General features: G+C 44.3%; 1 protein-coding gene across 2 annotated transcripts in view; it reads left to right on the forward strand.

The window, feature by feature from the left end:
- ARHGAP24 (Rho GTPase activating protein 24) overlaps window positions 1-14,339 on the forward strand; it is a 297,377-nt gene that overhangs the window by 101,010 nt on the left and 182,028 nt on the right. Inside the window, exon 1 of one of the 2 annotated variants that reach the window (XM_056855299.1) lies at window positions 13,415-13,502. The exons of the other annotated variant lie outside the window; for it this stretch is intronic. The gene's annotated coding sequence lies outside the window, so the exon portion shown is untranslated. Of the gene's footprint in view, window positions 1-13,414; window positions 13,503-14,339 lie in introns of those variants that run through there. 2 annotated transcript variants of the gene reach the window in all.

Genomic DNA, 14,339 nt, shown 5'->3' on the forward strand with positions numbered 1-14,339 from the left:
TCATGTCAGATTACTCAAGCAAATTACATACTTCATTTGGGGACACTGTGCTCATTTATTTATATGAATATTTATATACTTATATATGCCTTCCCGTTGGAAATACTGCAGATGATTTGCGAGCTACTCAAATGAACAACTAGCAAAATAACCATTAAAACATTAACATGGTAAACAGTAGAACACAATCCATTAAAACAACAATAACAAATGGGTACCATAAAGCTCCGACTAGAAATTTCCATTGCCTTGTCATGTCCTTGACACTGTGTTACACTGAGGTCAGAACCAGGTGTCCATTAACAAGGATGCCGCAGAAAGCTATTGTAATGTGTACAGAGCATAAAGAGATGTACTATACACTCATGTACATACAAACACACATACCTATTACTGTTCTCATAATACCTCTTTCTGTCGCCTTCTAACCATTATAATGACTGACATTTTGCAGGTTGCAGTTAAAAAGAGTAGTTGTGATCCATTTTTCTTTCTTTGCAATTTTTATGGTATGGACCCAAAACAGTACGTCGTTGCAACTGACTTGTGATCCCAGCAAGGAGCTTTCAAGGTAGAGGTGGTTTGCCATTGCCTTCCACTGCAGAGTCTTCTTTGGTGGTCTCCAGTCCAAGTACCAACCCCACTTGGCTTCCGAGATCTGATGAGATCAGGCTATACCATGCCACCTTCCTTCCCCCCAAAACTATACAAGTCTAGAAACTGCATTAATAGAATGATAATATTAAGATGGATCTGAACATCAATTTTTCTGGTTATTACAAATAGGACAGTCCATGCATTAAAGCAAAACAAATCATAGATATCAACTGATAAAAAACATATTTGCCACCAGAGAGCATACCATCCAACATCTGGGAGAGGGGTCCAAAAATAAAGGCAGGGCAATGAGCAAGCCATTTCCATCCTCACCTAGAGTATTGTGTTCAGTTTTGGGCACCACAATTTCAGAAAGATGTAGAGAAGCTGGAACGTGTCCAGAGGAGGGCAACAAAGATGGTGAGGGGTCTGGAGACCAAGTCCTATGAGGAAAGGTTGAAGGAGCTGGGTATGTTTAGCCTGAAGAGGAGAAGACTGAGAGGGGATATGTTAATCATCTTCAAGTACTTGAAGGGCTGTTATATAGAGGAGGGTGCTGAGTTGTTTTCTATTGCCCCAAAAGGTCGGACCAGAACCAATGGGTTAAAATTAAATCAGAAGAGTTTCCATCTAGTCATTAGGAAGAATTTTCAAGCGGTTCCTCAGTGGAACAGACTTCCTCAGGAGATGGTAAGAGCTCCTTCCCTGGAGGTTTTTAAGCAGAGGTTAGATGGCCATCTTCCAGCAATGCTGATTCTATGACTTTAGGCAGATCATGAGAGGGAGGGCATCTTGGCCATCTTCTGGGCATGGAGTAGGGGTCACTGGGGGTGTTTGGGGGAGGTAGTTGTGAATTCCTGCATTGTGCAGGGGGTTGGACTAGATAACCCTGGTGGCTCCTTCCAACTCTATGATTCTGTGATCCATAAAGTATGAAAATTTGCTGAGTTTCTGAAATGTTAACTTTGGTACGTTAAAAAAATCCAAACATCTTCAGTTAAAATCAGAATTAATGCAGGAACATTGATGCTGAAACGTGACTGTGTGGTTCTAGGCACAAAGTATTGATCATCAGTCTCTTAACCGTCTAGGAAGGCTATGACATGAGTGAGCTAATGCTCATGCCCTTCTGCTGAGCACATCCACATTAGAACATCCCCTTAATAGCAGGAAACTGGCAGAGAGCAAGCCAGCAATTTATGTAGACCACATTTCCCCCTCTTAACATTTGTACCTTTTAACATTCTTTTTTTTTTTTTAGCAAAATGATTAAGTAGTAGCTGTTTAATGACTTCAAGTGCCACTAAAATAAACAGCTGTTCCGGGTGCATCCTAGACGATCAAACCTATTAGCTCAACGACTCATGGCAAAAGCGATTAGATTTACTTGAGTTCTAATGGAATGACTGGGAAGCCTCAGACAGAAAGAGCTGGGCACCCAGGCCGGAGGTCACTCGTAGAGGGGATGATTGTTCCGTTGTTGTAAACTCTGCTCAACACCCATGAAGATTTAGGGCAACATCATAGAAGTGCTGGTGAGTGGGGAATGAACAGCATATGGGCCTTGTTGATTCTGAAAGAGCTCTGTGAAGCTCAAAAAGTTGCATGTTCTCGAAAACAGCATTTGGTACAATAAAGTTTCTTTCAGAAGTCTTTGTTTGTTATGGATTAGGCGAGCATACTTTAACTCTCCATTTGTGATCGCAGTCTAGATTGTTAAATCACTTTCCCCTAGTCTTTGACTACATGTTTGCAGCTGGGGAGAATATTTTAATTTTCCGTAATTATTCTGAGTTCAGAGTTAGAACCTGTAATTTCTTGAATGGACAACCATAGGGAAAGTTGTGGGTATAGAGAAGGCTGAACAATTCTTGTTCTTTGTTTCCAACATAGTTGAAGAAGGCGTTTTGGCCATTTATGCATGGGAGGTTTTGCCTTGGATTTGCCACTGTCAAGATTACAAGGCTGTCAGATTAGTTTGACAGGTGCAGGTTAGATCAGATGGATCTAGTAATTATGCAATCAGCCTGGAAAGTCCCTGGAGAGCTAGAGGGAGCTGGCCTGATCCGGTTATGACCAGGAGGCTGATGCAATACAGGAGCCATGTCAGAATGACTAGGCATCTACTGTGATTGGTGGCTGCGTCCACTAGGTGTATATAATGGAGTGAAACTGAAGCTCTGGTTGGGATGCTATGAGCGGAGAGTGTGTAAGAAGTATTTGTATTATATCTTTGCACTGTGAAATAAACTACACTTTTCTAAGTAGCAGAGGACTTTCTGATGGTGTTATCCTGGACCAACTGCCAATCCGCTGGTTTCCACGTCAGCCACTCTCTAGATGCACATTTTCCCCATCTGAATTCTCAAAACTCTGCATGGGGGCTTGTGGGTGCTGGACGAGACAGGGCTTATTTTTGAGTTTTGAGAATTCGGAAGTGGAAAATGTGCATCTAGAGTGGCAGATCCAAGGCAAAACCTCCCATGCATAAATGCCCTTTGAAGCTTGGGTTCTGTTTCACTCCTGAGGCTGTCACTGGGAATACAATTGGCCAAGAGATCTCCTTAGTCTCTATTTATCATCCTGCACTGGTTGGGTCACTTTGTGTTGGTAAAAATGCAGATTTCCAACAGGCTATGTAGGCAGACGTTAGTTGCTGTAAAACGCTCGTGTCGTTTGCCTCCTTTTCTTTAGTCAAAGAAGTCCTGTAGATTTCTGAAGAACTATATAAACCTGAGAAGTTTGTGAATATATACAGGGATAGGCGTGAACACTGCAAGCAACAATACCACTTTTCTATCATCTCTTTAAAAAACACCCACATCCACAACCCAGCATGTCCTCAGCCTGAGTAGCTATTGAGTCAGTCTACTATGTCTATATATTTAACCCTTCTGAGCGTGAGTCCATTCCCCTTTTCTCTGTTTACACATATAACCTCAGCATGCATCTTTTTATTCCCATGCTGAGATTTTGTCTTCCCCTGTAGATCGTGTTTACCTGCTTCATTTCTTAAATCCACCCAAGAAACACTTGTGTTACTGTTGCTCTGTACCATGTGCTCCTAGCGTTCAGCAATGAAGCTCCTGTAAAGAAAGTGTACGCAATCAATCAAATGCTTTCCCAGGCAGTGATTTTGTGATTGAGTGATTGATCTGAAGCAATTTGATTTTGACCTTTTTCATCCGACAATGAGATCTCCTTTACACACAAATAAGAGTGGTTTGATGCTGTCCTTTTAACGGCTGGTATCATTGATTCAGAGGCAGAGAGCAAAGCTGTTAGCATCAAATGGTTTATGTTGTAAAGATACTTTCTTTTATAATGTTCTTCAGTCACTAATAAGATTTTCCACTTCTAGTCTGATTTGAGTTCTTAACATTTGTTGCACCACAGTCTCAAGAATTTTTACAATGGAGACAAGCAATTGGATCCGAGCAATTAGTTTCTGCTAATGGAAGACCCTTCCATCCGTAGAGTGGAACTTGTCTGCCTATCCCTTCCGCTGAAACCTACTGAGCTCCCCAAAATGCTCCCCAAAATGCTTTTCCCGTGGGACAAATGACCCTCCCTATGGGGAGTGGTAGGAGCCCCGTGGCGCAGAGTGTTAAGCTGCAGTACTGCAGTCAAAAGCTCTGCTCACGACCTGAGTTCGATCCTGACGGAAGTTGGTTTCAGGTAGCCGGCTCAAGGTTGACTCAGCCTTCCATCCTTCCGAGGTCAATCAAATGAGTACCCAGCTTGCTGGGGGTAAAGGGAAGTTGACTGGGGAAGGCACTGTCAAACCACCCTGCAAACAAAGTCTGCCTGTCAGAATGTGACATCACCCCATGGGTCAGGGATGACCCGGTACTTGCACAGGGGACCTTTACCTTTACCTTTATGGGGAATGGTTAAAACGCTTAGGGCTGTTTAGTTTGGAAAGAAGGCAGTTAAGGGGTGACATGATAGAGTTCTATCTCCAGGAATTTCCCCAGCCCGAGCTGGCAACCACATTGGTAGGGCATTGTACCCGAGCTGTCCTTGCTGGATTAATCCCATCAGAATGCTCTCTTTGAGCAACTGCCCTATGAGGAGCAGTTAAAACTCTTAGGACTGTTACATAAGAAAAGCTATGCTGGATCAGACCAAGGCCCATGAAGTCCAGTAGTCTGTTCACACAGTGGCCAACCAGGTGCCTCTAGGAAGCCCACAAACAAGACAACTGCAGCAGCATTATCCTGCCTGTGTTCCACAGTGGCTAATATAACAGGCATGCTCCTCTGGTCCTGGAGAGAATAGCTATGCATCATGACTAGTATCCATTTTTACTAGTAGCCATGAATACTCCTCTCTTCCATGAACACGTCCCCTCTTAAAGCCTCCCAAGTTGGCAGCCATCACCACATCCTGGGGCAGGGAGTTCCATTTAACTATGCATTGTGTAAAGAAATATTTCCTTCGATCAGTTTTGAATCTCTCAGCCTCCAGCTTCAGCAGATGACCCCGCGTTCTAGTATTATATGAGAGGGAGAAAAGCTTCTCCCTGTCCACTCTCTCCAACCATGCATAATTTTATAGACCTCGATCATGTCTCCCTTTAACTGCCTTCTTTCCAGGCTAAACAGCCCTAAGCATTTTAACCACTCCTCATAGGGCGGTTGCTCTAGCCCCCTGATCATTTTGGTTGCTCTTTTCTGTACCTTCTCAAGCTCTACAATATCCTTTTTTAGGTGTGGTGACCACAACTGTACACAGTATTCCTAGTGTGGTCTCACCATAGGTATGTACAAGGGCAGTACGATATCAGCAGTTTCAGGAGAGGGCTATTCATGGCTACTAGTCAAAATGGATACCAGTCATGATGCATACCTATTCTCTCCAGGATCAGAGGAGCAGGCCTATTATATTAGCTGCTGTGGAACACAGGCAGGACGATGCTGCTGCAGTCGTCTTATGAAATTCCAAGCAAATGTGAGAATCAGAGATGTGCTGTGATTTTTAGTTTTTTTTGTGGGCTGTATAAGGAGGGGGTGCTTGCCCCCCCCTTTAATGGAACTTAGTTGCTTATTGCTGACCCAGGGTTAATTCAAAGGAACGTCGCTATTCAATAAATTCAAACATTTTTAAAAGTTAACATTTTATTAAAACACAACTTTAATAAACAACAACATTATAAACATTTAATTGTAGGAATTAGATTGATTTTGGAATAAATTGGCCACAGCTTGGAATTGGCAAACAGCTGCGACCCTTGTGGCGCAGCATGCGTGATGTGTCAAGTGCCCAGGCCGTGTCCACCACGGCCCTGAAGTAACCTCTGCCCACAGGACTCCCGCTGTGGGCAACTGGGATGGCAGTACCAGGATGACACCAGGACGAACGCCACTGGGTGTTATCCCCCACCACTTGGGAAGAGGCGGACACCTGCCCAGCCGCCAGGGCATGTCCCTGAAGCCTCTCCCAAAACCCTTGGGATAGGGTTCCCAAAACCAGGGAAGCGACCAATTCCTATGGAGCTTCCCCCCCAAAATGACACATCCACATGCTAAACCGCACCAAGCTGTGACTATAAGCCAATAAACCTTAGGGAGGGTGGGTGGGTTCACAAAGAAAACGGAGTGAGCTGTGGGCGGGCCCGTTCCCCTGTTATATACTGAGGGGGCGAGGCTAGCCACGCCCCCACCCAGCTCCCGCCTTCCGCCCTCATTGGCTGGAGCCCTTCCTTGCCCCAGCCAATGAGAAGGCTGTATCCGGGCAAATCGGGTCAGGCACGAGCCTCCGTGCGCACGCAAACGCACATGTTGGCCGGCCGGACCCGATCTCCCTCCCCCTCTGCCGGGATCGCTCCTTCTTCCCCCCGGGGCAGCAAACATGGCTCCCGATAAGGCGGGAACCCTATCTTAAGTAGAGTTTGGCTGTGATCCCTTTCTTTTTCTGACTCTCCCACACATGCACCCCATATACTCAAAGCTGCCAAGTGCGCCAGCAATCGTTAAGACCAACAGAAAATGACAAATTGAGGATGTCTGTGCCAAGTCACTTGAGTTGCGACAAGCCAAATAAACATTAGGAAGCTTTCCAATATGTGAAAAACCAACACAATTAAAAAAAAAAATTTTTAAAGGGAAAGAGAAAAGATACTCTCTGCAGCCTCCAAAAGGTCTGGCTGACTTTCCTTCTCACACTTCAGAAAACTCCACTCGGGTGTTAAATCACACACACACAACATTTGAGATGAGTTGGTTTAGTTTAAGGGAAAGGTTTTTATATGCCAATTTTCTCTACCACTTAAGGAAGAATCAAACCGGTTTACAATCACCTTCCCTTCCCCTCCCCACAACAGACACCCTGTGAGGTAGGTGGGACCGAGAGAGTTTGGAGAGAACTGTGACTAGCCCAAGGTCACCCAGATGGCTTCATGTGTAGGAGTGGGGGAACCAACCCGGTTCACCAGATTAGAGTCCGCCACTCATGTGGAGGAGTGGGGAGTCCAGATTAGAGTCCACCACTCCAAGCCACCGCTCTTAACCACTACACCACCCGGCTGGAGATAGGGAGGGATACATTTATTTAGGTTCCATAGGCAACACCTCTTTACTAACCCCTGAAATAAAATTATTGAAAGTTTTATTCTCTTAATTAACTGTGATCGTGACCACGTACAATTCCTTTCGCAGCAGTTGCTGGAAAAGATAATCAAGAGCTCAGGGTGGTGATACAGGCCTTTAGCTAAAATGTTGCTACCCATCCTGTGCACTACATCTCATAATGGAAAGGGGATAAAGATTGTCTTTGTGTCAACATAAAGACAAATTACCTTGTAAGTAAACTGCAAAATGTGTGCAAATCTGAGGCATCGCCGTTTCCGACAGCAGTCTGAGCAGCATCCTAATGGGACAAAAAAGATTATTGTTTGAATCCCTGAAGTCAGGGACTATGACCTTTTGATGTGTTTGCTGCAAATAATTAAAACTGTGCCTTAGACAGAATTCCCATGGAAATTTCCCCTGCTAGAACTTTCCTAATTAATGTGACTTTCTCTTCTGGTGAAATTCAGGAATGTACTATCTATTAAGTAGAGGGAGCTGTGATTGGATTTCCCTTTAAGAGTTCCCATGGGTGAACCCAGTTTAAATTGGGGATGCAGCTCCTAGGGACCTGGTTAACCCCTTTCATGCCATTTCCCCAATTGAAGCCACTGCCTGATTTGTTAGATAATACAGGTACTTGTCTCACCCCCCCAACACCAACACCAGCTGCAGAAAGTGATTTTGGTTGTGGAAATAGGATGAAGTAAAGGGTTAACTTTCCCCAGCACTACAGCCTTAATCCAGATTTGGAGCCCTGCAGCTGGTTTTCATGTTTAAAGAAAACATTGGGCCACCCTATCACGAGGGTTGCCAGCTCCGGGTTGAGAAATACCTGGAGATTGTGGGGATGGATCCTGAGGAGGGTGGGGTTTGTAGAGGGGAGGGACTTCAATGTCTTACAGTCCAATCGCCAAAGTGGTCATTTTCTCCAGAGGGACTGATCTCTGTCGCCTGGAGATCAGTTGTAATAGCAGGAGATCTCTAGCCACCATCTGGAGGTTGGCATCCCTACCTATCACAGACCTCCAGTTTAGCATATAGTGCTGGATCCAACCAGTTTTCTCTCTCTCAGCTGCACCTAATTCCTTTAATTGCTACAGCTCTTGTCCCACATGGAGTTTGTTCATGAAAGTCCGAGGATGCTAAGCGTAGCCTTTCTGGTGTTCAAAGGTCCTCTCTTTTTTCAGCAGCAGAAGAGCCCAGATGTTTGGTTCTCAGTGTTTGGTTCTTTAAATGTTTTAATAATCAATCAAATAATTAATACAATGTGGATCAACACCAGTATTTTGGTCCTTGAAGGTATAGGTTCTCCTGGGCAGGCATGCATTGATCAGATGACCTCAGGCAAGACAGTAGCTGTTTCCACATGAAACGCTTGTTTTGTATGTCGCCCCACTTCCAAATGAAATGCTGTTATGAGTCTGCTTCCTGATGGGTTACTTTCCTCTGCTTTTTCTAAGTTTGCAAGTCATGGCTTTCCCTGCACATGATATGGTGAAGGACTGGAGAAAACTGGGAGGAAATGAGCAGAGCGATGACTGGCAAATGATACTATATATATTACTGGGGGTGGGGGGGGACCAATGTAGTTAAGAATCCAAGCTAGAATAAAAAGTCTGTAAGGAAGTGACCACTGTCCATTTGAAAAAAACAGTATTTGTTTACTTCACTTATGCCCCACCTTTTTCCCCTTGGGGATCCAAAGTGGCTTACATCATTCTTTCCTCCTCCATTTTATCCTCACAACAACCTTACAAGGTAGGTTAAGCTGAGAGTGTGCCGGGGCTCAGGGTCACCCATCGAGCTTCTATTGCAGTGTGGGGATTCAAACCTGTTTCTTCCAGATCCTAGTCCAACATTCTGACCACTACACCACACTGTCTCTCACTGGGACTACTGCTGGTCTACCTGAATGGGCAGTAAACTAAATACAAAATGTAATACTCTTTGGACACATTTAAAGTACCACTGTGGGGACAATAACACAGTCCGCAACTCTTTTCTCATATTTGTTGCTGTGTAAATAAATGGCCAAGTCAGGCCTGTTCTTATTTTAAGACTGGCTGTGATTTCTTGACGTGAAAGAGGGATGGGCCCCCAGTTTTGAGCCAAGTCCTCTAGAACGTCTCCCAGGAGCAAGCAGACTCCTTTTTCTCAGACTTCACATATGTTGCTCCTCTGAATGAGAGCAGGTGTGTGCGTGGAGTTGGATGCAGGCACTCTTCGTGGTGTTTCTGGCTTTAGCCTTGTTCCCAAGAGTGCCCATTTTCTGAAAAAAGGCAGGTTTTAGTATATGTGTATAGCAGATGTTTGGACCAGTGTTGAAGAACAAAAAAAAGTGTAGGAAGCATATGGATGTCTTTTATGGGTGAGAACTTGGACATGTTCACTACTGTATTCGGCTGGGGCTTGGGAGAGGAGGATCTTTCCAGTAAATGAAGAAGAAAGGGGTTATTTGCCTCCTTTTCTAGGTATTTGTGTAGCTGAATCGCGGAAGAGCTTCGCTAAACATAGAGGTCTTTCTGCAGCCTGCTGTAGCTATGTGGGTATGTTTAGAAAATGTTCACTGAAACGAATGATAGAAATCATGGCAGCTTGTCTCCATGGATAGAATTAACAACCAGATCCAGAACGCAGATAAACCAAAGTATATTATTTGCTGCACTTGATTTCAAGGACGATAAAACAACACATTTTCCAGAAGATAGGCCAAGAACCTTTCTCTACTTGAAATCCTACCAACTAGGATGTCAGAATAATTACGGGACATGAGAGGTGATAAAATTTACAGCTCACTCGAGATCTCTGAATCAGTACAAATGTAGGCAAAGTGGACGAGGTAATTATCTGCAGAGCTGTCAATGCAAAAAAAAAGAGAGGTTGGTTTCACTCCATTTTATTTAGAAAACATATGTTGCATATTCAATTGTGGAGCCATCATTTCTGATGAATTGGCGGCTGAAGTCAGTCTTTTGAAAAACCCGGGGGACTGAACAGAATAAATTCCAGTTCCTCTGCAGTTTAAATGAACGTAACCTGTGCACTTCAAGAAATCAGTAAAAGCCAGGAAGCTTGGGCAAGTGCAGGGAAGGCAGGCATCAGTTCTGTTAGAAGTAATTTAAAATTCATGCAAACGAGGTGCTTTTGCCATGTGAGCAGATTGCCGATTGATCACTTTGTGAAGTTCTAGGAAAGGCAGGAAAATACTTTGACACACTTGTTGACTGTCAGCATGGCTGCGTTTGGTCCACAGATAGGGAAACCTGGTTTGCAACCTAATGTTCATAGCATCTGCAGGACCCTCTTTAGAATCTCACTTTCCTGTTTGTTTGTTTGTTTGTTTGTTTGTTTTAAAAGAGTACATTTCTAATCTTCATGGTTTCCGGGAGAAACTTTAGAATGTGAGGACGATTTTTCAGGTTATTGTCGAAGGCTTTCATGGTCAGAGTTCATTGGTTCTTGTAGGTTATCCGGGCTGTGTGACCGTGGTCTTGGTATTTTCTTTCCTGACGTTTCGCCAGCAGCTGTGGCCGGCATCTTCAGAGGAGTAACACTGAAGGACAGTGTCTCTCAGTGTCAAGTGTGTAGGCAGAGTAATATATAGTCAGAAAGGGGTTGGGTTGAGCTGAATCATTGTCCTGCAAAAAGTACAAAGGTAATGTGCTAATCATTGTCCTGTAAGTATCAAGATAATGTGCTAATGAGGGTGTGGTATGTTAATATGGAACCATTGTGTCCTGAAGTGATCTGTTAATGTGTGAAATCCAAAGCTAATCTGCATGGCTATTGTTGACTGTAGTCTTTGTTAGTCTGGAGGTTTTCAGGACAGGAAGCCAAGCCTTATTCATTCTTAAACTCTCTTTTTTTCTGTTAAAGTTGTGCTGATGTTTATGAATTTCAATGGCTTCTCTGTGCAATCTGACAAAATAGTTGGTAGAATTGTCCAGTCTTTCAGTGTCTTGGAATAAGACCCTGTGTCCTGTTTGTGTCAGTCCATGTTCAGCCACTGCTGATTTATCAGGCTGGCCAAATCTGCAGTATCTTTCATGTTATTTTATCCTTCTTTGTATGCTGCGTTTTGTGGTCCCGATGTAAACTTGTCCACAACTGTAAGGTATACGATATACTCCTGCAGAGGTGAGGGGGTCTCTTTTGTCTTTTGCTGATCGTAGCATCTGTTGTATTTTCTTGGTGGGTTTAAACACTGTTTGTAGGTTATGTTTTTTCAAAAGTTTCTCCATCCTATCAGTGACTCCTTTAATAAATGGCAAGAATACCTTTCCTGGGAGACTGTTTTTCCTGAGTTTTCTGATTTTTGTTTGGTTTAATGGCCCTTCTGATTTCATTTCTGGAATAGCCGTTTGCTAGCAGTGCGTGATTTAGATGATTAATTTCTTCCTTGAGAAACTGTGGTTCACAGATCCGTCTTGCACGATCCATTAATGTTTTGATTATTCCTCTTTTCTGTCGGGGGTGGTGGTTGGAGTTTTTGTGTAAGTAGCGATCTGTGTGAGTTGGTTTCCGGTAGACCTTGTGACCTAACTGAAAGTTTGTTTTACGGATGACAAAGTGTTACTCTTCTGAAGATGCCTGCCACAGCTGCTGGCGAAACGTCAGGAAAGAAAATACCAAGACCACAATTTTTCAGGTTGTTTCTCGAAGTCTAACAAATGTTAGGAATTAAGAGTTGTTTTTTAAAACTCTGCTTAAATTTGCAAATGAGTAGGGGGAAATGGGGAGGGAAGGCAGCATGGTATAGCTAGATCTCATCAGATCTCAGAAGCTATTCAGGGTCTGTACTAGAATGGGAGACCACCAAGGAAGACTGCAGATAGGGTTGTCAGGTCCCTCTTCACCACTGGCAAGAGTTTTTTTGGGCGGATCCTGAGGAGGGCGGGGTTTGGAGGGGAGGGACTTCAGTGCCATAGAGTCCAATGGCCAAAGCGGCCATTTTCTCCAGGTGGACTGATCTCTATCGGCTGGAGATCAGTTGTAATAGCAGGAGATCTCCAGCTAATACCTGGAGGTTGGCAACTCTAACTGCAGAGGAAGGCAGCGGCAAACCACCCCTACTTGTCACTTGCCTTGAAAGCCCCTTGCTGAGGTCTCCATATATCTGTTGCGACTTAGCAGGAGATCTCCTGCTATTACAACTAATCTCCAGCCGATAGAGATCAGTTCCCCTGGAGAAAATAGCCACCTTTGGCAATTGGACCCTATGGCATTGAAGTCCCTCCCCTCCCCAAACCCCCCCTCTTCAGGCTCCAGCCCAAAAACCTCCCGCCAGTTGTGTAGAGGGACCTGGCAACCCTACATATAGAGGAAGATTATTGAGATTGTCATTAGCCAAACTCCCTGTAGCTAGCGAAATGGCCATCAAATATAACAAGAAGAAGAGTTGGTTTTTATATGCTGACTTTCTCTACCACTTACGGAAGAATCAAACCGGCTGACAATCACCTTCCCTTCCCCTCTCCACAACAGACACCCTGTGAGTACATGGGGCTGAGAGAGTGTGACTAGCCAGAGGTCACCCAGCTGGCTTCATGTGGAGGTGTGGGGAAACAAACCCAATTCCCCAGATTAGCTCCGCTGCCATGTGGAGGAGTGGGGGAATCAAACCCGGTTTTCCAGATCAGAGACCATCACTCCAAACCACCGCTCTTAACCACTACACCGTGCTGGCTCTCTATATTGTGGCCATAAAGATGGGAATGGGTGAGGAAACTCACTGGCCAAGTGTTGAGTGCTACTAAATATTAGGGCTGGAGGTTAAAAAAAACCCACCATAGTTCGCCAGTCCCTGTGGCAACAGCCATCATGGCCCAGCAAGAAGGCCAGAGTCTAAAAAGGTTTCTCGAACCCAGATGGCAGCCAACCTGCAGGTGAGATGTGGTAGCTGAGTGAGTCAGTCTCCAGCCCTGAAGAACTCAGCCTTGTCTGCAGCTGGAACTCCTGACCAGAAATCCTCCATAAAGTACATTTCCAAATTTGCAATATTTACAGTGTTTCTGCATTCCTCTAATTTATTTATAGCATAAATTCCTTCTGGTTCTTTCCCCCCTTAAAGTCATGGGAGAATAGATGTTGGCTGAGCCTAAAGAGGAGGAAGAAACGGGTTATTTCCCTAACGGCCCCTCAGTGTTTAAAATAAATAGTAACTAGAGTGGCTGAGATCCAGCTTACTTTTTTAGACAGAGGATTGCTATGCCCTGGCTTGTCAGTTGAACAAATCAAGCCGTTGCATTCAAGCTGAATGACGATGTTTAGGTAAGCCAGACTCTGCACTGGGGAAATATCTGTGAAGAGGACTATCAGGCCATTAATTTCAAGGTACCTTTATTTCATGTTTATTGACTGTTAATTGTATCATACATTCTGGGGGTTGCAATGAATTCTAGTGCTTTTTCGTAGTGCCTTGTTTTCAGCCCTTTGAGTATTTTGCAGAATGACTGTTTGCAATCAAACTGACGGGTCTGAGCCTCGTTACGCAAAAACAGGCTACTCTTTTGACACTTCTGTACGGTTGTAGCAAATAGATATCGTCTTTGATGATGAAGGTGGATACGAAGGGTCAAGAACTACACTAATTTTAACGATGAAGGCAAACCACCTCTGGCGCCGCAACAAAGAATCGGAGGCATGTGGGTACTGCCAAGACGTATACGAGTGCTTGTATTTGCTTTGTGGTGTCACGGCTTTCGTCTGGGGAAAGCAAAGTTGGTATCTGTTAACGCCTGGATCTGTAGGCGAGCCATTGTGCATGCTGAACAGTTAAGCAGATGTAGGGACGACTCGCTATGTTAATTCCTCAAGAGCAAGCATTACAGCTGCCCTTTATGTCATGCATAGCCTGAGAGTCTGCTTAAGGAGATGTGCTTGAGAGATGATGATGATGATACGGGAATGCTAATTTGGCAAGCAGCTTCTGGCACTTGTTACAGCTTTGCAACACCCTGAAGTAAGCACGCCTCTGCGGTTTCTCCCCCCAAGCTCCATCTCAGGTTGAGGAAATTTTATATCAGCATCTGTATCTGAACAAAGTAGCGTAGGTGGAGAAGGAGCATCAGAGGTGCCAATCCGACATGGGAATTAGCTTGTTTGGAACTCTGGAGCGACTGTGGACCTGCTTGCCCAATCTTGCTAATCATTTGCATTTCCTTTTCCTTG

Source organism: Euleptes europaea, chromosome 9 (genome assembly GCF_029931775.1).
Source record: "Euleptes europaea isolate rEulEur1 chromosome 9, rEulEur1.hap1, whole genome shotgun sequence".
Classification (NCBI taxonomy): Eukaryota; Metazoa; Chordata; class Lepidosauria; order Squamata; family Sphaerodactylidae; genus Euleptes; species Euleptes europaea.